At 44.7% G+C, this 25,963-nt stretch overlaps 1 long non-coding RNA gene across 3 annotated transcripts; it reads left to right on the top strand.

The window, feature by feature from the left end:
- Positions 1-25,592, top strand: LOC118164321. 3 transcript variants are annotated; one of them, XR_004749439.1, is made up of 3 exons: positions 1-187; positions 289-366; positions 25,476-25,592. It is a non-coding gene; the product is annotated as an uncharacterized LOC118164321 (long non-coding RNA). The 3 variants fall into 3 exon arrangements; XR_004749438.1 differs by lacking the exon at positions 25,476-25,592 and adding an exon at positions 18,292-18,482; XR_004749437.1 differs by lacking the exon at positions 25,476-25,592 and adding an exon at positions 463-579.
- Positions 25,593-25,963: the final 371 nt, after the last annotated feature.

Genomic DNA, 25,963 nt, shown 5'->3' on the forward strand with positions numbered 1-25,963 from the left:
TATACCAGCAGAGAATATGTCCTCTTTATTTTTTTCATACCTGTACCAAATTTTGTTTCCAAATTGAAGTTACAGTCAAGACTGAATAGACATGATGAATGGGAAATTAACTGCACAAATCAAGCAATCAGCGCTGGCACCTGGAGGGGCGGAGGTTGTTAAGTTCATCTTGGGGAGAAGAGAGCTGGTGCACGCTGGGTTGCTGCTTCCCTTCCTGAACCTACATATCTCGAGTTTCTCAAATCACAAGATTATTCATACGTCCCTAAATATTTTCCTCCTTGCTAGGAGTACAATGTATCACTCATTTTGCATTTGTCATGAGGAAATACACAGCATTACACAGCCTACACAGCCATAGACAAGGTAAGTAGAATGTAGGAGACAGTAATGTTACTGCTACAGCTATTTATGGGCCTGGAAATCACCCAGCAGGACATTAAAGGATATGTGGCTGTACAGGCAGTCAGTGGCAGATGGAGCAGTTACAGACTGATCTCAGACCTCCCATAGCACCCTCATTGTACAATCATCTCCTGCAAGAACATCCTTATCTCATCAGAAGAAATCAAATTTGAGGTATGCCAACTTGCCCCATAACAGGCCTTTTCCAAAACAGGAACATATTTTGCACATGGATACAATTTTATTTGAAATTTAGTAGAAGGGACACAATAAATCTACCACAAGTAACAGCCTTGCCTTTGACTTGCTGGGCACACAGGAGTCAGCAGAGCTGGAACAAGCTCCATCCCCAGAGACACCTGAGGAGGAGATATCGGGTGAAATGTCCCTCCTGTGCCACCAAGCCAGGAGTGTGAGCACAAACCATCTCCCCACCCGGGTCTTGCCATGCTGCTGTGGCAGGGTGATGAGAGGGGGATAAACATCTCCTAGCTAAAGCACAGATTTAGTTATTTGTCATGGCGTAGAGCTCCTGGGCAGGCCATAGCACTGCCACAACTTGCGGCTGTCCCAGAGTGTGTTTTCTGTGTGCAGGACAGTCTGAGAGGGAAGGAGAGCACAGTCCACGCTTTCCACGTGTAATGTTAGCAGGCTGATCTCACCTCCAGTGCATGGACACACATTTTCTGATGACTTTCCCTCTATTTTGTTCAGTACTAAACTCTAGTAACTACTAGTGCCTCCCTCTAATTGCATTGGTAGCAGTATCACTAATGATGTCCTCAAGGCTCATGCATCTGGCCACTGGCAAGACCAGTTGCTGGACCTGCAGACACCTCGGTGCACAACTGGATGGCCAAGTTGGTGTCCTTGCACCTTCAGATGTTATCTGTGACATGTGAACAGTGTCTTGTCCCCTTCCTTCTTGCATCCTTGATTTATCCCCGTGCATTAACGTGTTATGCTGCTGATCCAGATGGCATCAGTGGTTGTGCAGTAACACAGCTCAGGCAGACAGAGAGCTGGAGGTAAGCATTCAAGTCAGGAATGGGAGCGTAGTGTTGTGTATATGTCTGGTGCCAGCCAGGAGGCCAGGATTCCTGCAGCTAGCTCACCTTTGAAATTCATCTTGCTGCTGTCCCTGCATGGCTATTCTGCACTGCAGCTTGGGGTTTACTACATAATTAGTAGGCATATTAACATCACAGTGTCATCAGCTTATTAGCCACAGAGGGAGTCCATTCCCCTACCTCCCCAAATTGCGCTTGGGTTCCCAAATTTTTCTCAAATTATCCTGTTAACAGGCATAGAGGGAAGCAGGGCAGCTCCCTGCCCTGCTCCTGGTGGCAGAGAGAGCTTCATGTAGTGGCATGGGGGACGTTGTTTTAGTCATAGAGCACCCAGGAGGTGGGACCTGTCCCCTGCACAGTGGCACGATTTGAGAAGCCATTTGAGTCCTCAGCTGGAAAACAAACATGCTATCTGATGGTTAATGAGAAAAGATAAGCACAGATTATGAGGCTGTTTGAGAGCTACGTACGTGTACTGTTTTGACGGCAGTAACCACAAACAGATCATTTCTGTTGACCTGCGCCCTGCAATCTGCTTGAAAGCAATTCCCAACATTTATCAGAGAAACTGATGGTGGAAACACTGCTTGCGTGGAAAATATTGCCTTGGTCATCTCTTGCCCAGCAGTTTATTTCCTAATTCTGATTATCCAAGCTAATACTCATACCTCCTTGGCAGTACCTGAGTGTGAGTCCCTGCTGTGCTGCCGGTGACTGTGCGGATGGGTCCTCTCTGGTGACTCAGAGCCAAAATGTCTGTGATGGGCTGAGAAAAGGGGGGTGACACTCAGGAAACACAAACCACGTGGATCAACCTATTCCACAATACTTTCAACAGTGGTGGAGGAGGAAAGTGGAAAAGGGAGGAACAGAATGGAAAGAGGAAGTGGGAGGAAAAGCAGGGCATGGATTGGAGCAAAGAGCCAGGACACAGAAAAATGTGCCACCTGTTTGCTACCTGTGTGGTGGCAACAGCATTGCTGCACCTGTGATGGGCTGGGGATTTTGCTGAATTAATCTAAGAGATTCTAGACTTCTCTTTACAAACATGGCTGTAAAAGGAGAACAGCAGTCATCCTTTAGGAAGCTCTTTCTATGCACAGTCATCTTGATATATGGTTCTCCAGGGCTGAGGTCCAGCAGACTCCAAGAAGCTTCTCCCTGGGGCCAGAGCCTTTGCTAGACCTACCTCTGTGTCTATCCAGCCATCACGCTGCTCAGTTAGCACTTAAAAAACCTGCCCTGTGGAATTCTTATTGCAGAGCATCCTCTGGCCTGGATCAGCGCCTGCTTCTTGCAGATGTATTTGTCCCTTGGTCTTCCCCCATCGCTGTCACTGCCAGGGCAGTAGCTGGGCTTTCATTGTTGCTGCTATAAGATTGATTAGGGTTGCAGAGGACACAGAGTCAGAGCTAAACCAAGCTGTTTCCTCCACCTTCGTGCTGAGACTGATTTTCATCTGTATGCTATTGTGTTAGAAAGTTGCTTTCATGGAAAATATTCACAGTACAGGAGCAACTAAGACCTCTTTCCTGGCTGTGTCCTGTTGCAAGGCTGCTAGTCAGACACGCTGCCCCTGGGACATGGTGGCCAACTGTGTGGCAATATGAATCTGCATTCTTCATTTCCAAGGCACTCTTCTTTACCCAAGGCCTGTAGGTCATTCTGAATAGAGTCCTTCTCCATCTCTTCTCTAGAAGCATTACTCTTTGCTCTGACATAACTCGGGTGTCTGTAGCACCTCCCAAAGTCTTGAAGGAGCTGATGGACAACTATCCACAAGCCTCCTCTCCTCCCTCCAGCCAGGCATGTGTTAAACTCCATCATGTGGAGTGGGATGTCTTCAAGCAGGATGGGTCTGAGGTCCCTCCCCTCAAAACCAGACAGCCTGGTGGAGAAGGGCCCAGGATCTCTCCCTACAGGTCTTTGTTTCAGAGGAGAGGCAGGCAGAGCTCCTGCATATCTCCTGGTCTGTGAGCTGTGACAGATGTTTGGGCAAGGGTCCTATGGGATTTTTTTCCACACTGATCTGGCTTTTGGGGCATTAAGAGAAAAGCGAGGATAGAAAACTCTAGGTGGGACTAGACATCACTGTCCAGCTCAGTGGGAGGTGCCTGGCTGCCTTTGAGACACAAACTGTGGGTCCTGTGGCTTTTTTTGGCGGAGCCCATCCAAGGTGCCACTCATCCAGCGTGCTATCCTGGAGCTGAACTGATGCCTGGAACCAGGGGCTGAATAACTTAATTCAGAGATTCCCTAAGATTACCTCTGCTCCCATGAATAAAATGGACAGGGGACTCTGTTGTCATCCTGAGGACATCTGGCCTGGAATGACTTAATGGTTATGTTCTTTTCCTAAAAATAAGATATCAGTGGTATCTTGCCTGTAAACATTTCACAGACACCTCAGCTTGAAACCAAGCAGTCATAATTTTCCTGGGACAGCTCCTGCCTTGCTAGATCGTACAGAGCAGGAGCTGGGCAGGAAACATCTGCCTGAGGGACTGCGGCAGCATGAGCGGCCAAATGAGCCATGGTGAAGTGCGGAGTAAACATGACCAGTGCATAACAAAGTGGTGTCCGGAAGCAAATTCCTCTCTTTTCTAAGAAAACTGTATCTTATCCTTGTTTCCCCAAATCCCTTCTGTTTCCCAGCTAAGCCCCAACAATTTCAAGCATGCCAGGCATGCAAGGAAATACTGCTGACGTCAGGTGGCCAGAGGCCGTGTAGGGGGGATGGACTTCAGGAAGTCTGTGGTCCTAACAATGAAACAGATACTGTGCAGAGAGTGCACGCTGGGTCAGAAAAGGGTTTCCCCGATGCACAATCTGTCTGAGGCCATTTTCTATTTAGAGCCCCCAGCTGGAGCTGGAGGAAGGGATGGTGGAGCTGGGGGTGAATCATCCATCCTGCTGAGCAAATCCCGAGGTGGGAGATTTCCTGCGTTTGGAAAGAAAACAAGACTCACAGTGACTGCTTGTGCCAGTGAGGAACCGAACACCATCTAATGGGGACCTCAATGAGGTCATTGGGGAAGCCAGAAGTAATGCTCATCTGCCATTAATTCCTTGCACTCAGGAAAATAAACGATGCTCTGACCTTGCAGCCCTGAGAGCTACGGACTGTCTCAAAACGGCTGTGTTATGTGGAATAAGTCCCCAGAGCAGGTGTGGATGGCTTTACCGCAATGACCAGCTAGCACCAGGTTGTGTCAGAAGAGAAGGTGGCTTGTGGTGAGCGCCACCATACCCTCCCCTGGCCAGTGGAAGTGAGGGGAGCCTACCATCCCCAGCTCCACCACACGCGAAGGCAGACCACGGTCAAGGCAATTAAGTCCATTCCTGCAGCGGTTCATGAGCTGCATAAATATTTTACTCTCTCCTCATAAAAGAAATTCTTCTGCAAATTATTCATCAGGGGGAAGAAGCTTCAAGTTACAAAACACTATCATTTGTGAGTCATGTCCATACTCAGCATGCAAGGAAGATTTTAGCCACAGGTATGCTCAAAGTGCTGTCTGCAATGAATAAAGGAGCAAGGATGAACAAATATAGGGCAGCATTAACTCTACCTACTTAAACCCAGATATCAACAACACTCAAGTTTTTCATCTGAGCTTGGTGATAAAATTCATGTCATTTTGTACATTTCATCCTACCCTGCATTGTACATAGGATTAAGGACGGGATTTTCACTTGTTTTGTTGGTCTAATTTTCCCCTGGTTGAACCACTGAGCATTTCAGTGGAAGCAGTCCAGAGAACACAAAACAGCAGCAAGTACATGTCTTACCAGAAACAGTGCAGCCAGACCTGCAAAATGCTGATTTGGTATAAATTTTGTGCGCTGACTCAGTCATGCTGACATCATTTCAATAAATTAACTTCTTATGGGCAGGTTCTACATTGGATCAGACAGTTTTCATTTGTGTCACTCCAATTTCATGTCTGATGGAAAAGATGCATCAGGTCACCTGGGCTGTCGGGCAGAGGCTATCCTACCAATGCAGGGTTTGGGAAATTGGTCTGTTTCTTAGGGAGCATCGCTTGTAACCACTTTCCATAGTTTCCATATGTTAACCTCAAAACCCATTTCCATTTATCTGAATAAATTTTGCATGTTCTCTAAATGAAGCATTGTATTTAACTAAGCACTGTCATAACACCCCCTTCTATAGTCCTCTTTTTTTTTTTTTTTTTTTTTTTTTTTTTTTCCACTAGATTAGAGAGGTAAATTTTTACTCTAGACATTTGGTAAACAAATAAGGGGAAATCTCTTTGTCTGCAACTATGTTGCAGATGCTGTCCTCACTAATGGTGTCTTTATGGAAGAAATTTGTAAACGTTTGACAGGAGAGGTGGGATTTGTCTGACCAACTCCAGATGTTCACACTGTAAATTTCTGCCTATGAGCTAAGTGTCTAGACTGTTTTTATAGTCAACAGAAAAATACAGGCACCTCAGGATTCATTTTTCCTTATCCTAAAGTCTATAATGGCTCTGACTGCACCCTGAGAGTGCCTGTTTACCTCCTTTGGCTAAAAAGGGAACCTGAGTGATGAGCACTAATGTAGATGTCCAGGCTACGTCTGCAGTTGAAAACTAAAGTGCCAGGGACTGTTATCTGTCACTGAAGATGAAGGACAAGGAATGGCAGGAAACGTTCTTGCCCTTGGATGTAGTGAGGATGCCCCCGGTTGACTGCTGCCAACCTCAACTGAGCCCACCAGGTCTTTGGGAGAGGAATTGGAAGCCCCTGGCAGAAATAATGCTGGGGACTGCTCTGGCACCTGGACTGGTCTATCACTGCAGATAGGCAAGCCACAGAAGGAAGGCAGGGTGATGGGACCAGCAATAAGCATTTATATTCTAGACATGCCAAGTTAAGAGCAATGAATACTACTGAATGTCTTGGAGGTGCTCAGGTCCTCTTTTTCTGCCTATAATTGTCACTGCTTGGGTGCCGTGGGGTCTTCTTCTGCAGGGACTGTGGTTGCTGATTGACATTTGGCTCTGACCTTTCTTCTTAGCATTCTTGAAGCACGATGGTATTTTTTGGCAGTGCCTCCAGCTCTTTTCACAGGCCATGCAGGAAAAGGCTGGCTTGTTTGCCTCTTCAGAGATTTCCCTAAATTGGTTTCCCTCTGGTGGATTTGTGCTGATGGAAGGATTAAGCTTTTCACTTGTTATTTGGTGATTATTAAAATCACTGGGGATAGGATTGCAAGATCAAGCACTGCCTTTGCTAAACCCAAAGTGAACTTTTGCTACTCCTTTGATGCTGACACATGGCTCTTCCCATACATATCAGAGCTATTTGCCAGCTGCTCCCACCAAAGCAGCAGCATACTTTCATAAAGCTGGTTAGCTCTCAATATAATGGAAAAAAACTTTTTTTTTCTTCTTTTTTTTCCTCCTCTATTTGCCCAGTGGAAACACACCATATTACATTCTGTAAAGTAAAATCTGCTTACTTGTAAACTGCTTGTTTATTCTGAGGGAAAAATTCTGATTATCCATCTCTTAGTGGCCCTCTCTTTTACTTGCGAGACCTAAGTGCCACCAAGAGCTATTACTGTGACCCAGTGCCTTGCATCCTAAACCCATCACAGGCAGATTCTGATCACAGTTTTACTGGTGCCAAAACAGCATGACAGTGACCAGAGTCTGCCTGCCACCACAGTAACACATCAAATAGCTTCATGCAGATGAGGCATCTGATGCTGCACATTTTTTTTTGTCATAGTCTCAGTTTCAATGAGACTTTTCCATACAACAGATTAAATCAGATGCAAATCTGACCCCAGAAACTGAGGATGGACAGAAATGAAGATAAAACTCAGAAACAAGGAATGGATGCAACATAAAGGGTAACAAAATGGGATATGAGAATCTGTTGGGAATCTAGAAATCCTGACGTGACATTACAACTGTTTCTTTTTAGCTTTGAAGTCTAGCTCTTTGAAGATGCATTACCATTTTTTTTTTCTATCTGCTTTGTTTTCCTTGTAAAAATATCAGTTTTCAATTAAGGAAAATTACTTTTGTAATGAATGATTAAATTTTATTCCTGAAGCTTTAAAACAGAATTGAAAATACTGGTAGGGAGAGTGCTAAAACATGTCATGGGAAAAATTCCTAAAGAGAAGGAATTCTTGGAAATTGGTCTCCAGACCAATTTTTGCACAAATGAGAGATGCCATGAAAAATGATAATCCCTATTAACTAAACCTTTTGGTGTTAGAGAATAAATAAAGACATATCTGAAAGCTGAAGGGATTTGTAACATGACTCAGACTTTCTGCCTCCAGGTCACCACTTTGGGGCTGGTACAGGTTAGCAGCATCTGAAAGTCATTCTCCAACTGCTGTCTGGAGACCTCTGGGAAATGAGTTTGTGTTGTCCTGCTACCAGTGGTGGAGTGACACAGTGTCAACTAATCTGTCCTCCCTGCAGGGGGTAATTGGTATTTTCCTCTGTGATAGCAAACATAAATTATAACTAAATCAGGCACAAAGCAGAATTACCATCCTGTTGCACCACCAGCATCAGTTGCACTGTTACTTTCAGCCCCCAAAGTGCTAATGCTGCATGCACCATGCCTTCATGGTGTGCAGACACCTTACACAGGTGGTAACAGTAGGATGGTCTAGTAAGGATCACACTGAACGAAGAACCGGGGAGAGGAAGGGAGATTAATCTATCTAACTTCTCCCTGGGATCAGTGATTACTTCACTGCTATCCATGGTGGCACGGTTTCCACTCATTTCCAAGGGCAAAAACAACATAGATGACTGGCTCTGGTGCATCTGTGAGAACAAGACGAGCTTAAATGGAGTGTGCAAGGCAGCTTCAGATGGACGCTCACATTAAATATCAACAAGCTTCAGAAGGGAAAGCTGGCAGAATACCTTTGGACTTTGCACATTTTGGGTCCAGTACACGCACTCCCCAGATCCAGATTTACTGTTCTGTCGAGCTACAGTTGAGAGACATCAACTCACATCACGGAGGAAACGATCTCAGTTTGCCTGACCACGTTTTCCCTGACCACACAAGGAATTTAGGCTGTAGCCTCCACTGGGGTTTCCCATTATTTCCCTACTGGAGGGTGACTGATGGGGGGATCTGCACCCAGAGATACCCTCCTGCCAGAGCTCACTGCCCCTCTGCTGCTGTATTTCTCATGGCTGTCTCTCTGTGTGTCCAGGTGTCCTCACTGCTGACACAGCTTTCTCCAGAATGGGGTTCATTTAATGCAGAAATAATGGTCCAAGCCAGATGCATTGCTCTCTGGAAAGGCTTGTTTCTCTCTACCAACTAAAGGCTGCCTCGAATGATGCAGTCAGATGTTTGCTTTTGAGATATCTAATAGAAGGAAATCTGCATCTTAGCATGTGCATTTCTTGAGAGTTGACAGAGTGTAGCCAATATTCAGAAAAAAAAAAAAAAAAAAAAAAAAAAAGACATTGGAGACCTGGAAAAATATGGTTAGAGAGTTAAAGTGATCAGTCTGATTTATATTGGAAAAGAAGATTGAGTGTCAACTCAGTTGTGGTCAATAAAAAGGTTAAAATGTTAAAGAGCTTTTTAAACATAATGGAGAAGGACATGGCAAGAAATTCAAAGTGCAGTCTCATGAGCTGTAGCTCCCATAAAGCAGTGTGCTGCTCTTGTGGTTTAACCCCAGCAGGCAGCTGAGAGGGAGCTGCTCACACACTCTCCCTGGATGGGCTGGGGGAGAGAATCAGGAAGGTAAAAGTACGAGAACTCATGGGTCAAGATAAGGACAGTTTACTAGGGAAGGTAAAAGACACGCACACACAAGCAAAGCAAGCCAAGGAATTAGCTCACTGCTTCCCATCAGCAGACAGGTGTTCATCCACTTCCAGTAAAGCAGGGCTCATCATGTATAACAGTTTCTTGAGAAGACTCCTTTACCCCAGTTTTATTGCTGAGCACGGCGTCACATGGGATATCCTTTTGGCCACCCTGAGCCAGCTGTATCCCCTCCCACCTCCTGGTGCACCCCCAGCCTCCCTGCTGGCAGGGAAGCACAAGAAGCAGAAAAGGTCCTTGGCTCTGGATGAGCACTGCTCTGCAACAACTAAAAAAGTGTGTTACCACCACTATTTTCATCCAAAATCCAGAACGCGACATCATATGAGCCTCTGTGAAGAAAGCTAACTCTATCCCAGCCACGACCATGACAGCCACCAAGGGAAAATGAAGTTTAATGTTGAGCCTGACTCAAAGCAGATCATTATTTGCAGGTGACACTCATGCCACCACTGCAACTAACATTTGAGTTTTGGGAATATCTGAATGTTGTGGTCAAGCACAAAGGGAGATCGGATGGCCAGTGCATATTCCAAGCAAACTCAGCCCAAACCAGAGATTCATTTACATATTAATAGCTGCCTGGTGCTATCTAAGGAGTTCTGGACAGTCTGAGACACCCACACAGAACTGACCCAAGATCCTTCTAGAGCAGCAGGTAGAAGCTAGCAGGGATACACCAGTGAATCCACAAGGTTGCTAGACTACTGTGAGTATGTTACTGAACGTAGTCCCAGCTGTACAGACTCCTCTTACAGTCAGTGGAGAGAAATAGACTGTCCAAAAATAGGTGTCTGAAATAAATCTGATGAACTGTAACATAAACACACCTATTTCTCTCTCTACATTGTATGAGAACATTGGACAGTTGGACCAGATGGTTTTCCAGGTCTTTTCCAACCTTAATGCTTCTATGATTCTACGATAGGAGAGCAGGGGAATTGGCTTAGATGTTGATATCTCCACTGTAAGTATTTAATGCCAAGTGAGATCAAGCCAATGCTAAATGAAATGTTCCACTATTGTAGCAATGCTTTTAGATATTTTCTTGGACGCTAAATTGCAGGATTTTCATTTTTCAATGTGAATTTTGGTTAATAATAAAAAAAAACAAAGGCCAGAAATCCCAAGTTTTCTCTGAGACCAAACTAGATACATAAGCTAGACTACAAAAGAGATGTTATTCCAGGGCTCTCAGCAAAAAAAGGACGTACAGCCGAAGAATAAGAAATGCTCATTTCTCTCTCAGAAACACCACAGACCAGACTGTGATGCCTGAGGAACACACAGTCTCTGTTGTGTGAGCTACTTGTGTGATGTTCTTCCTACTCCCCAGAAATATCTTTGCTTGAATAAAGGCTTTCAGCACTTAGATAACAATCACGTGCCAACATATACATAGTTGTGCAATGTCCGAGCATAAGACTCTAAAAGTTGCTAAGCAATACATAATGAAGCAACTCAAGGAGAGAAACAAACCAGCCCAAAGTAAGGCAAAGATCAGAAGATCGTTTGTTCCAGTGCTCTCTGACACTGTGTTGCCGCTGTAGTTAAGGCAACCCTTTGCTTTACCTCCCCAGTTATAATAGACCATCCTCCCCTTTTAATTACTGCACTTTCTACCACTCCTGCACAAGGCTGATTTTGTAGGCCAGGGCTGAATCATGAAGGAAAGTGCAGTGAAGTGGCAGCAAAGACAAATGTCATGACCAGGGCCTCACTCGGAGTGGGAAATGGAAGCCAGCCAGTGCACTGGGACTTTGCCCGGTGCACTCCAGGTGCTGGAGGAGAGGCACGTCGTACCACACCCTGCAAGCACGTCCGCTGCAAGAGTTGGAGCAGTCAGTGAGCAGAGGCATGGAGCGGTCAAGATTATTTTTAGAGACCTAATATGAGTGCCCTTCTTTCCTGAGTCACTGAGAAAACATTGCTTTTTTGGAGGCAGTTTCTGCCAGGAAATGCACAATACTTTTAAAGGTGTGCTTACCTGCTTTACATGATGGTTAGACTGAAGGACAGACATATTCAAAGAAAAGAGCAGATTATCACACTGTAAAATATTGTGATTCTCTGGCAGGGGCTGCTGCCAGGCTGAGTTTGCTGTGAAAAAATAAAACTTACAACATAAGCCATGATTTTGTTATACCACGGGTCTCTTTTGGCTTTTCTAGCAGCAGAAAGAAGTGTTGTCGGTCATGTCTACGCAGCACACTGCAGTTTCACAACCAGGTTTGTTCTGGACAAGCAGCAGCCTGGCCATCTAGGACCCAGGCCAGGCTGCGAGGAGGTGGGTGTTAGTGATCCACCACCTGTGCTAGCTCGGCAATGTCCACAGTCAGACACACTTTGGCCATCAAGTATTAGAGCCACAGGACGAGATGTCTCTGTTGTCCACAAAGAGATGTGAGCCAGGGTCTGGGCCATGCTGTGGCATCTCCTCTTGAAGTGGTGGTGAGAATAGGTTGGATAGGATCCCGGACTCAATCCCTGAGGTGCAGAGAAGATGTGGGGAGGGTTTTACTGTAATCCCTGCCAGTAAACTGCAATATCAGGCCTTCAACCTGGGCACTGCAACTGCACCAGCTGTACTCTAAAATTGCTTGAAAGCCCTGGATCAGGTTTATCTGAGGTTAACTTGTAATTTTCAAACAAATCCCAGCACTTCATGCTGAAGCATGAGCCCAGGACTACCTGTATATTTTGGAGGCCATTTGGGGTTCAGTGGTTTGGATGCGACGAGACCATCCTAGCTGCCTGAAGGAACAGAAAACATGTCCTGGCATTGTTTTGTTTGCTCTTTAGATGTAGCTCTGATGTCACAACAGCATGAATGACACTCACGAAAGCTTGTTGGCCATAGCCCTGAGGAAATGTGTGCTTTTAAGGTGTCAGCAGGGCCTGTTGTTGTGTTAGCAGGTGTTACCTGCAACTCCCTTCTCCCTCATAGTCTTGTCATAAGCCAAGTGACTAAAGCAATCCTGTCTGCATTAAGATTTTAATACTCCATTGTATCTCCTGGAGTGTATTTGGAAATGAAAATAGTCCCCTGCCAGTAAAAGAGACTGTCCTGGACCTGGTTTGGGAAAGGGGGGACAGGTGGCAGGCAAGGGGGTCGTGAGACTTCACCACTTCTTGGTCACAATACCTCACCAGTTTCTCCCAAAGGGTGGAGCATGCCTTGGTCCTGATCCTTACCAAGCAGCTTTTATTTTGTGCCCCGTTCCCTGGTGCTCAGAGCACTCTCCTGGGGAGCTGAAGTGGGGATTTAAGTCCCTGGAGCACAGAACCTGGGTCTCCAAGTGCTGCCTTCCACGCTGCTCTCGAGCTGAGCACTGCCAGCTCATCACGGAAGGAGTGTAACTGTGCTTGCATGTGGGTGCTGAGTGCTGAGGGTACTTGGAGCACTCTCACAGGATCCAGGAGTCAAGGAGCTCACAGACCTTGGCTGGGCTAAGGTACAAGTTACACATCCATGTGCTTGACTCTGTTAAGACCTGAAGGCCTCCTGGGCCTGCTTCCTTGTGGATGCTGCAGAAACTCAGAAGTTAAAACATGAGGCACTGATGGAGCTCAGACATCACTAGGGCGAGGCAGAAGTTTCAGGCTGAAGTTCTAGAGGTATATTCCCCACTTTGGAGGAATTCTTAAGGTCAGCACCCTGCAGAGCATCCCTCAGCTGATGCCACAGCACCTCATCATGCCCAAGTCCTCACCCCAGCCCTGTGGCCGAGTTTTCATCCTTCACTTTGTGAAGATGGGAGGGTTGCTGACTGGATCCTTCCCCGGTGTGGACAGAGATCCTGACTGGGGCACGTGCCCAAGCACTGGAAAAGAGAAGCATTTCCACTGGCTGCCATCCAGCCTTTGAAAGCAGCAGGGCCAAGGGAGTCATGTGAAACCCAAGCACAGAGTCAGCATTTAAAGGGCTTCAGCACTTAAATTATTGGCAGTCACTGTTTAAAGAAGGATAATTAATTTTCCACGCTGATAAATACCTGATATGTTCCACCAGAAATGTGCATCTTCTTTTTCTTTTTTTTTTCCCCCTTTTTTTGTAGGCTATATAAGAAGGTAAAAATTTAGCAAGAAAAAGTCCATGAAGAGGCTAACCTAGCAAAATGAAATGGCAATTATTATATAGTCAGACAGCATGGAGCCTGTGCTTTTAATGCAATTAATTCTGTCATGGCTTAATAAATTCATTACACTGGAGTAGTCAAGACTGAAGTTTAACAAGCACAGTGATGAGGGTTCTTTTGTGTTGAAATATATTAACATTCAGACTCTTCAAGGGAAATTTTGCCTACACAGAGGCCTCAGCTGCTGTATAATTGAAAAAACACAGCTGTGAAAAATTACCTTTTTTCAGACCTGGTACTTTTATTTTCTTGTTTTGCATATACCTCACAAAATTGGACTTTTTTTTTTTTTTTTTTTTAAATATAAATGAAATAACTTTGGCCTTTAATCCTCTGAAAACAGAAAGGAAATCTTACTGTGCCTCTGCGTGTTGGCAGAGCAGGGTTTTTGCAGATGTCCAGCACACTGTAAAGGAGTGGAGGAGACGCTTATATCAAAGGATTCAGAGAAGACAGTAGGTGATTTGGTTAGCAATCACCCAAATTTCAAGAACACAATTAGCGTAAATTAGAGTAATTATTAAAAGGGACAGAAAATCCTCATTTTACCTTCCTTGGCTCTGGCGACATGTTCCCACCAGGCAGCCTGTGACATTTTAGGGTCAAGCAGCGATATTACCAGGGGTTGACTACACCAGGAAAAAAAAAAAAAAAAAAAAAAAAAAAAAAAAAAAAAAAAAGGTAAAATGTTGTCTTCTGTTGGATCAGTTCCCTGAACTGACTGACTTTTTGCTATTATCGTCCCCTTGCATGAGTCACCTTCTAGTAGCATTGCCCATTCTTAATCAATGTTGGTATGTCCAGAAAATAATTCTTCCTTTTGTTTTGGAGCTGGAAGGGAGCACCAAGGCAGAGAGACAAAGTGACATTTCAGAGTCCCCAAGGACCAGTTTATGTTTCCCAGCCTGGTGCTGGACATGAGGGCATGACTCTTCCTCAAGGGACATGCAAAGACTTCTCATAAGTAAATTGTCAAGGACCTTCCTCTTGATGATGGTAACAACTGTGAACAGTCTTGTTCCTTGGTCACCTGGTTCTTCAGGGACTGACCCCAGGGATAGCTGGAACATTGTCCTTGGTCAGAACTTGGCTGGAGCCTCCTGTGGAGTTTGGTCACTTCACTTGAAGAAGGAAATACAGCAACTGGAAGGGCTTCTGAAAGAAGATGCTTTTTTTTTTTTTTTTTTTAATTTTATTTTTTTTTCTGAGTGGTCCTTTGGTGACCCATGAGTTGGATTTCATGATCCTTGTGGGTCCCTTCCAACTTGGATGTTCTATGATCTTATGAATGCTTCAAGCCAGGCTTGTGGAGTTAAGGGTCTTGGGGAACAGATGACTCCTGGGATAAGATAAATGTTTGAAACAAGGCAAAAGTGCCTGCAGAAGGGAAGGGAATAGTCTGTCCTTGTGCCCGTCAAAGGGTCAGAGATGATGGACTCAAACTGCAGCAAACGGATTTCAGTTAGACTGAAAACTTTCTTGACCTACAAATAATGAAGCACTGAGCTGAATGTCCCAGGGAAGCTGTGTAGTCCTCACATCACTGTCTTTTTAAAAGACAGATTAGAGAAGCACCCGTCAGGATTAGCTTCTATACCCTTGATCCTGTCCTGGGGTGAGGGATCTGTGCTGTGACCTCTTGAATTCCCTTTCAGGCCGGTTTTCTCTGATGCTATTATCCCAGGGAAACTTGTCACACAAAGTCCTCTATCCCTGGTGAGGGAAATGCAGCTCTGTGGTGCTGGGGGTGCTTTGCAGTGCGTGAAGCTGCTCTCAGCAGCAGCACAGAGCCACTGACACAGCAGAGGATCGCGGGGCTGGAGCCTGACCGAGAGCCCCTAGTTGACGGTGTAGCTCTCAAGAGGGGTGTCCTGCGATCCTTAAGTAGAGCAAATGAGCAAGACCTCTGTTTAAGTGCCTCTTTTGAAAGGGGGAGGAGGAGGGGGGGTATTGATTTCTGCAGAGAATCGGGTTACCAGGGAGTTGTGCACTTCCCCCAAGGCTCAAAGTCTTTGCAGAACACAACCACCAAAAGTCCACAAATTGTGTGCCTTGATGATATGTCTCTGTATAAAGCAGGCTTGCTCCCTAGCAAGCCAGTGCAAACTCATCTGTCTCTAACATACCCAAGCAGCCACCAGCAAATGTAATTTTGCTCGGCAAACCTTGATCCATGATGTCTGCAACAGTTTGGAACACTAAAAACAAATGCATCATCTGCCAAATGGCTTTTCTTATGGAAATGTATACTCTGTATTGGAGTCCTGCATTTCATTTGCCATCTTTAGAGTGATAGATCCTGTCGAGGTAATTGGAAAAGAGCATGCCAAGAGTTATCTCATTCTAAACACATTAGGAGCTGAGATAAATCCCCAAGAAGCCAAGATCACGGCAGATGAAACATCACAGAAACAATACAAATTTTTCTAGTCACACAGAGGCAGTGGAGCTGACTTTTCTATTCAAATGTGCATTAGGATATATATATACAGAAAACCAGAGCGTCTTCTTTTCCATTCTTGTGTTCCCAGTCTGGTGGCATGCATTAGGGACAGACTGGAATTGAACCTCTCGTGCTGCAGGGAGCACTGAAGCCAGAAACGGGCCTCAGGAGATACTGCTTCTCGAGGAAAGGTGCAGACCAAGGTGTGTGCTGGGAGAGGAGGCTGGGCTGCACCCACTCTCTCCCCTCTTGAGTAGACCCCAGCACTTCACAGGGGGATCTGCTCCCCTTGGCTTATTTGCTTCAGTATCTCCCAGTGTCTTTGGGGCCGTGAGAAGCACCAGCCAGGCATATTTTGGGGTTTGTGTGCATTTTAGCACAAGAACTTTCCTGGCCATTTTAGTTTGGGATTAGCTGACGCCCCAGAGCAGGCATGATCTGGATTTATTTGCATGTTTTTCAAGGACAATTCTACAGCTTTGGGAGCATGCATAGGCAGACAAAAAAGGGATATAACACAACCCTGAACTCCCAAAATTACCATTCATACAGGCTAGGAGAATCATGTCTGTGGTTTGGAGGCAGTAAAAAAGATGTGATCTGGCAAAAAGATGTGGGAAGAAATGCCATATTTCTGACCCAGCCAAGACTTCCATCAGCTTTCCCAGGAATTTCTCCTATGAGGGGAGCACAACCCCTCTCTGTGAGGTTAGCAGGGTTTGTTAAATCTGGGCCATTTTTAACAGCTATGGCAAAGGAATCTGGCAAAGATGAGCTGGGGATGTCCTCTGGCAGTAAGGCCGGGAGGGATGGGAGACCAGGATGGATGGATGGAGCTACAAACCCCTGCTCCCTGATGAAATACACAAGCCCAAAGTCTTTGCCATTTGCACCAGAACATCAAGAAAATATATCAGGGCAGATGTCTGCAGAGCATGCAGCCAGAGGTTTCAATCTTCATCGTTTATTGAGTGCTAATGAATGATCAATCAATGATTACCTGGGTGCTCTGCTAGCTGCTAGCGCTATATAGGCAGTTCAGGTTTTCGGGAGCAGTTACAGCCCACACAGCCCAAACGTCAGTGGTGGCTTGGGTACTATTTCTAAGAAGATGCTGTGGATATGTTCTCAGGGGGTGTGTGGCTGCACACACCATTGTGGCCAGCCAGCCCACCCATTGCTTCTGTGAAGGCTTCATTAAAATGTCCCTAGCAAAAACCTTTACAGGTAGAAAAGGAAGTGCAATGATGAAGTTAGAGCCATGTCTGTTCAATCTGTCTTATTGCTGGGATGCCCAACCTGTTGGGTTGCACAGACACAAAGGACTTTTCATCCTCCTCAGCTAGGTGCTGGACAAAAGACGGAGACAAATTCTGACTGCAAATCCTGGAAGTGTTTTATGGTATCTCCATCTGAATTAAATGTTGTGATCTCCATTGCAAAGTCAAGCCCAACAGGAGCAGCTGATCCAACAAGTCATGTATCCTAAGGGTTGCTTGACAGTCAGCCAAGAGACCTGCACCCTCCCTGGAGATGGACTCTGTCAGGGAGTATAGGGATAGGAGAAAGCGTAATGGCTTTAAACTGAAAGAGGGGAGATTTAGATTAGATATTAGGAAGAAATTATTTACTCTTTGGGTGGTGAGGCACTGACACAGGCTGCCCAGAGAAGCTGTGGATGCCCCATCCCCGGAAGTGCTCAAGGCCAGGTTGGATGGGGCTTTGAGCAACCTGGTCTGGTGGCAGTTATAAGATTCTCTGACTCTATTATGCAATAGACAATGTAGGGCTGGGTGTAGACACCCAGAGCTGTGTCCCACCACCCTGCTGGTCACTCCAGATGCTGCAGCATGGCGACACACAAGACCAGGTTCATTCAAAGCACCAAGAGACTTTCAGGGCTCATATCACATCGTGCTGCAGCCATTAGGGGTGTGATAAATTTCTCCTAAATCTTGATGCTTTCTCTGTCTGAACTAGGGACTGTAAATTCCCTCTCTGATTCACACATAGAAAAAGACACTTCTGAGATTTGGCTCATTTTCAAGTAGAAGTGTAGGATGGGTGAGAAAAATTCCACTCACAGTCCTGCAGCTGACCCCCACAAGCAGAACAGGCCCATGATGCCATTCTGTGTTCCTTATACCTATTGAAAGAATTTAATCTGTTGGTTATTTTTAATTTAAAAATAAAAAAGGAAAAAAAACAAACAAACAAAAAAAAAACAACCTTGTTTTTTATAAGTATTAAAGGAAGTAAAGAGAAGAACTGAAAATTACTATACTCATTGTCCTGCTGTGAATATACTAGTAATTAGACTTGTATAATCAGGGCAGATGTTGCTTTTTTTTTTTTTTTTTTTTTTTTTTCTCCAAATGACTCTGCCTGCCCTCAGGCTGCAAATTCCACATTTTGCAGTGGTGGTGACAGGGAGGTGATACCTGTGGGGCTGTGTATATGAGAAAGATTCCTGTGTAAATGCTCCCACAGACTGGAATCCCAACTGACGGATGAATAAATTGGAGTAAAAGAGATGATTTTGACTGTGTTTTTCCAAAGAAGGAGGTCTTTAGCACAACTCTTCATCCTTCCCTTACCAGCCTAAAAGGATATAATTGTCTCAGAAGACAAGCAAGCCATATTCCAGATGTCCAAAGTATTCAAAAGAGGATGTTTATTAATGACCTGGGGACTGAAGATAAACAGGCTGCACAAAAATATCCGCAGCGATACAATGGCCAAGCTGACCTTTGCGTGCCACTGGTCTGGGCAGCCCAGGGAACCTCCTGGTAGGGGTGCACAGGCTCAGAGTTTCTCCTTACACACTCTTATAGGTAATAACAGATTGCAGAGCTGCAGACAAGGAATACAGACCTGCTGGGGAAGTGTCTTCTCCCATTGTATGCTACAAGATCAATTATAATGAGAGAAAATTCTGGCCTCATCGCTCAAGTCAAAAGGAGCAACCAATCCATCTTCACATAACAAACACTGCGATGAGGACAAAGGGAGGTTTTACCAGTTTTTCCTTTTGGACACCCATAATTAATAAACCTGCTGCAATATTTCTGCTGGATCGACGTTCACGCGAAAGCGGTAACCATGGTAGAAGAAATATCCCTTTCCCTTAGCTTCACATCCCCCCTCCTGGAACATAAAACCTCCCAGCTCACAATCAATAATGCATGTGCCGAGCAGGCTGTGATCCCACTCCCCCATCCCCACACACACATTCCTGTAGAGAAAGACAGTTTCCAATTGCACACCCTCAAATCTGGTGGGGCTGGGGCTCCATGATAACCATGGAGGTAAGCTACCTCTGTCAAGGACACGCTGCTCATGGCTTTTCTGCCCACCCAGTGCACTAAGTGCTGTCAGTCCCAGCTAATTTCATGCATCGTAGGTGTGTGCACAATGCAGGAAAAGTGCAGCTCCATCCGCCTGCCCTTCAGGGTGACCTTATGTCATCTGTTTGGCTTCAAGCTGGGGATGGCTCAGCCGGTACCAGCGTCAAGAGAGGGAGCAGTAAAGGGTCTCCTGCTAACTGTGTGATGGCTCCTGCACCCTTAGTTTTAATAAACTTATAACCTCAGAAATAAAATAAAACAATGTGAATAAATAAACTTTAAGTAAAATCATAACCATAAAGGAGTAGGTTTAAACTGCAGAGTTGGGTATTGTCCTTCACTGGGAGGCTACAGCCAGGCCACTGATGAGGCTGGGTTCAACCAGCTAGGGATGAGGGTCTCCGTTTTACTCCCTCAGCTCTAATGAGATTGTTTTTTGTCAAAACCTGCACTGCTTTGGGGTACCTGCGAGGGGCAGGCACTCCGAGGTGTGTGGGCTCAGGACCAGAGGCAACCCCCCTGTGTCACCTCAGAGGAGCTTTGGTCCTGTCCAAAACACCCTGTATCCTCATGTCCCTACACATTTCTTCAGCCAGCCTCAGTCCCATCAGTTCAGCTCCTCATTTGTCTTATTTCTCTGTCCATTACACACACACAGAAAGTCTCCCACCAGTTTTCTTCCCCCAGCTCCTGGACATTTCTTCCCATGTCTCCCCTCCCCTCTCATCCTTCTCTCCTCCTGCTCTCAGCCCAGGCTCAGCTTCCACGAGCCTCCCATGGGTCAGTTCCCACCACAGCCCTGCGTTCTCACACCGACCATCTTCAGACCAAGCTCTTCCAGCTGTGGAACAAGGAGCATGCAAGGATGTCCCTCTTTGCTGTTGAAGCTCACTAGTGATACATGGGTGTAAAGAAATTCATGGACCTTGGTCTTAGCTGAGACCTACCCACTGATAATAGCTGTACAGACCACGAATCATCCCATGGGGTTATGTCAACATTTCCAGTTTATCTGGTCACAAACAGCTTCTGTGGCTTGTTCCTGTGTTGTGATAGCAAAGGATTAACACAACCTTTATGTTCCAGATGTACTGAGCCTAACATCCCACAGTTTTTAATAGGAAATAAATAAATAAATAAATAATCTGATGGAAATGCTTGGCAAACGGCAAAGTACAATGGAACGACCCACTTGGGAAAATTGCATATTTGACCTCCTCAAAATCATATGAAAAATACCACCCCGTCTCATCAACCGTTTGTATCATTTACCTGCTGTTTGCGTTCTTCCCAGCCTGACAGGAGTCAGCTGGAATTCAGCAGCATTTCCATTTGTTCCTAAACAACAACCCAATAGCGTCATTTCTGCTGGTGCCTTTAACTCATCTGGAAGAAGCAGTTTCACATTCGGCTGGAGTGAAGGCCTGTTGTTTCAGAAGAGACCAGTTTATCCAGACCGCTCATGCATCACCAGTTTAAGGGCCCCTCAGCAAACATGCCATTTTGTCTGCAATCTGTACAGTGTTTACCTAACCTATTTCTCAAGCTCTCCCAGGAGGAAATGCTAAACATTATCATCAGTTGACACAGGTTAACTCTTCTGCTTAATACATCCCCACAAGAGGTATTACAAACAAACACGTATCAGCTGGCTTTAAGCAGGGAAATAACTCAGGCCCCCAATGCAAGCTTTGTCCAGCTGTATGCATGCTTCACTGAAATTTCTACCTTGAGGTCAAAAGTTGAAAAAAAAAAAGTCTTCTTAGTATTGTATTTATAATGTTCATATTGGCAATGAGCTGAGCTGGCTGGATCATTGAACTAATCCTTGTATTCACTGAGTGGAAACTCCAAAACGTTGACAAAGTGCTTCTATTTAATCTCAAGGAATGCTTTTTGTTCTAAACCAGAGGCGTCTAAGACATTACAAATTATACCAAGAGGCTTCCAGTTTTATCACAGCAGCCTGATATTTGGAAGAGAGAAGATCCAAAATGGAACTGTTTGAGAATTTTTCAACCTTTTTTTTTTTTTTTTTTTTTTTTTAATGTTACATATCAGCCTTTCAAAATTGAAGGTTTTAATGGAAATACATTGGTTTTAGTCAAATAAAGATTTGTAGCTCCACAGTAAGCTTGGTAGTCAGTCACTCCCGAGTAAATACTCTGCTCACTCAGAAAAAGAGAAAGGGATCAAGTCTCTGTTTTCCTTTATTGAGAGCAAAGACCACTCTTGAAATGCCAATCTCAGGCAACTGTTGGGATGCACCATCCTAATAACACTATGGCAAATGGTGTCCATGTCTTGGGGGACCCTGAGCAAGAGCTGAGGTGTCAGAAGGGAGCAGTGGTGGGACAAAGCTCCATGTGCCATCACCCAAGGAAGCACTCAAGTAGTCAGAGACCACAGGCTCAAGTAAAGGAAGCTCCAGCTGCACTTGGACTCAGTCTCTATCTTTTCCAAAAGCAACCACAGCAATTCAAATTTGGGGATTCTAGGCTCCTTATGGGATTCTATTTTTTTTCTCTACTCAGTGTTGTGTGACACTGAGCATCATTCTTTGGAGGAGCCTGTAAAGATGCCACTGGAGACCTGGTTGTCCTTTGAAACAGGTAACAATTTCAACATGTTTCCAAATGAACAATAAATATTTGGAGATGGAACTGAATAATTTGTGTGGCAGAAAGCATGGCCACTAACCTTACACTTTAAAGCTGTCAGGGAATGCTCAGTTTCATGAGGAGGTAAGGAAAATCTTCTTTGATGAAACGAAAAATTTCAGCCAAGAACATTTGCAACCTCCTCAACAGAATACAAGCCATGTCGTAATTAAATCCCTTCTGGATGCTTAAAGATGTGCAAAGTGAGAGGGTCCCTGGCATGACAGTAGTGATGCATTTTGTTTGGCAAAATGCCTCTCGGAGTGGATCTCAGCTCTTAAGTGATATTTTCCCTACAGAGAACTTCGAGCCTTGATATAGGCTCCAGCGAACAGAAAAAGGGGCACCTTTCCTCTGAGCAGATTAGCAGCAGTTAGTTAGGGTGGAAACACAATGAACACATTTCTTTCAGTCCGTGGCTGGTTTCCAAAACCCAAACAATCCTTTAAAAGGGAAGCACAGCAAGGCTGTCTGTGTTTGTACTCCAGATTTAAATATACCAGCGTTCAGCCAGGCTTGTACTTATGTACCAGGTGAAGGTCAGAGAAAACTCAAACTCAATTTTTGTGCTAAATAAATTCAGATACCTTTCCTAACGAGTTTATCTCTGACTTTCCAAACACTGACATGCACCACAGCAAAGCTGCAGGCCACTGGTATAAACAGCACAGGCCAGGGCACCGCTGTCTTATCAGAGCACAAGTATCTGAAATCTTTTTCCTGCAGAGAGAAAGGCTCACATTAAGGAAGAGTACTGGAATACTGATGATGCTTTTAACATTAGGGCTCTACATCTTCAAGGATGCTGCATGGGACGTCAACTTCTTAGCTCAGTGGTTTTCATTCATTCAGAACACTGCAAGGACTCGAGGCACCAGACCTGCTCCCTGCTAGGAGTGTGCTGTTCCAAAAGCAGCAAAGCAGGTGTTTATACTTTGTCCAGCAACTGCCTAGAGACCCCTCTCCCCCAAACACATGCACGTGTCTAAGGAACACACCAGGTTTACAAGGAATTTGTTAAATCTTGCTTCTCCACTACAGGTTTTATTAACTCAGATGGTTATTCCTGTGTTGCAAATTATAACATTACTCATCCTTTCTCCCCTTCTCCCCTCATTTTTCTCTTTCAGCCTGTTTCTTCCTTCACCTTCCATCTTTTCACTTGCTTCAAGATCAGCGACATGATCTGCTCCTCTGTTTTGTAATCCAATTGCAGTTTTGCCAGTGTGACCCCATGAAAATGCTTGCACTGTGAGCAGAAGGTGTCAGTAATAGAAGGGTTGTACATTAGGGAGAGAGAAAAAAGTCATTTAAGACTTGTGTCTTAACAAAGATGCTCATCTGGAGGAACCACTGCCTTTCTTTGAAGGAAGCAATGATGAAGCAGCAGGAATGAACCAAGGAAAAAACCTTGCAGGGACTGCACAGCATTTGTCACAGTAGAAGGCAGTGAGCTGTGCCAGTGATGTTCAGCTTGTCCATTTTTATTTTTTCCTCATCTATTTATCAGAATTAATTTATACTGCCATTAATCAGGAATTAGCTGCTGTTCTGCAATTACATAGCAGGATGGCTATTTCTCATGGGAATCAACTGCTGCCTCTGCCTGTACTGCAGACCAGTCCTTGGCAAAAATACCTGTGCTGGAAGAGAAAATGCTGTGTCCAGCTGCATTGAATCTGTACTTCTGTTGGGAATCAACTCTTCCCATGCAGAGAGGGAGACCTGGGGATAGGATATCAGCCTGCACCCTCCTGGGGTATTGCCTCCCTTCGGGGGTCTGTCCCACTCTGACCCAAACATTCACAAAGCAACTGTGTGGTTCCTCAAACCCAGCTGCTTTTGGAAGGAAGGCTGTCTCTCTTCCAAAGTCCTGCCTTGGTATGGGTCATCCTAGCTAGGCTTTTCTCCAGCCCAGGGAGCTCCCACGGGGCTAAGCCATGCTTAAGCTGGGCTGGATGTGCAGAGGGGAATAAAGCCATCTGTTATGATGCCTGACTTAGGCACTTAAATTTGAAGTCTACATCCCGTTGTGATTTCAACTGGGAAAAAGAAACCATCTCAGAATGGTTATAGCAATTGAATCATTTTTCAAACGTTGACACCTTGAGCCAGTGTAGGCATAAAACAAGGAGGTGACAGCCTTCTGGATGTGGTGTGTAAGACTGGCTAACCCCAAAGCCAGGCCTCATCATGAGGGGCTTTTTAATGACATAGTGCTGTCCCTTTAAGTCAAACACATTTTAGTTCATAGTACTATTAACAAGTTGCATTAAAACTGTTCCACACATTGTAATTACTCCATCATCCCTTGTGGCTAACTCCTCATCCCGCCTTTTTATGAGCCATCCATAAATACAAAATGATTTATCCAAATACCACCATGTTGTAAAATTGGTCACGTGGAACTGTTGATGAGGGACATCCATAAAGTTTAATTATGCCATTGATTCTTGCTAAAATATTAACTTGAAGCTGGCTGAAGAGTACTCCACTTACTTCAAATCAATTGAAAATATAAAATGTCCTGTGCTTTAAAGATGTGCAGCATGTACTTTTCAAGTGGTAATCTACAGGGAAAATCTTTCACTGCCTGCTATAAAGATAACCTCTTGTATTAGGATTCACCGTGAAGAGTTATAAAAGTCAGAGCCAGAAAGGATCTATTAATTCACCTCCTGTTTCTCTGCCAATATGAGCTTCTTCCAAAAAATGTATTATTGAATGTTATTGGTGTAGCTAAGCTTTCAAAAGGACCAGCTAATGGGCATTCCATAACTCGCTTTGGATGATGTCCTCCAAGTTAATAGACCTTGGCTTTGGAAAAAGGAGTTCTGACATTTAATCTGCAGCTTCTTCTTCTTCTTTTTTTTTTTTTCTTTCATTTTTTTTTTCTTTCTCTCTCTCTCTTTTTTTTTTTTTTTTTTTTTTTTTCTGTTTAACTTCATTTCTTCCAGCTATACCTGCTTGAATCAGCTTGCATTTTGGCTCTCCAGTCCTGGTGTTGCACAATCTCCAGCAGAGAGCCCTTCTACCATTGTCTGACTATTGTCTGACTAGCCCAGATGCTTGGATCAGTTTTTCAATTAGGTTGAGGGATTCAGCCACAGCTTTAATGGAGAAGACCGGTAATGGACCAGAAGATTCAGCCATATAATTCTCTTTTATTTTTGTGGGAGTTGTGTAGTTACCACCCTGAATTGGCTTTGAAAACTGCACGTTTGGTTCTTCTTGTCATTCCACAGAAGACACGTACCTCCCACCTGCCAATTTGATTTTCTTAATGTTTTCTGAGTCCCCTCCAATGTCTAAATATTTCCCTAACATCAATGTCAATTAATTCAGTGACTAGGCCAACTTCCAAATTACTTAATGCAACTCTTTATTGTGTTTTGTGCATGGGTATTTGTATGCATAGACACATATGTGTACCTGCATAAATCCATGCATGTTCCAGCACGAGCACACAGGGTTTGTCTTATTTGTGTCTATAAGAAAGTCAAATTTCTTTGGACTGGCATTTACGGGAGATCTCTTGACTTCCACAAAACATGTTTTTTTCCCTTGCAGAGAATAGTAGACATTGGACATAGGATGAGATATGAAGATGTCTAAGCCAACAACACCAAAATGGTGATGACCTTTCTGCCTGTTTTGTTTATGACACATCCCCACAAAGCCAGACTACGTATTGCACTAGCTTCAAGGCAGTGAATCAGGCAAAGTGAAATAACCTCCAGAGATGGTTCAAACAGCGTATTCTCAGAGCTGAACTTGCTCAACTGAATACAGAATTAATCTTTCAGGTAGTCATAAGCAAGGCCATAAGCTGTCACTTCTGATTCCTCCCTCATAGCACCATCTGAGTTTGGCTACATCTGTTCACCGAGGAACTTACCACGTCACGTGCAGATGGACACTCAACCAGCTGTGGCTTAGAGATGATAGGTATCTCTTCTCTCTGATGCAGCAACATGACCAGCAGAGGTAAGCAGTGCTGCAAGCAGCAAGCCAAAAAGGGGAATTGGGTGCTCCTGAAGATGTATTGGGTGTGACACAT

This window comes from Oxyura jamaicensis, chromosome 3 (assembly GCF_011077185.1).
Source record: "Oxyura jamaicensis isolate SHBP4307 breed ruddy duck chromosome 3, BPBGC_Ojam_1.0, whole genome shotgun sequence".
Taxonomy (NCBI): Eukaryota; Metazoa; Chordata; class Aves; order Anseriformes; family Anatidae; genus Oxyura; species Oxyura jamaicensis.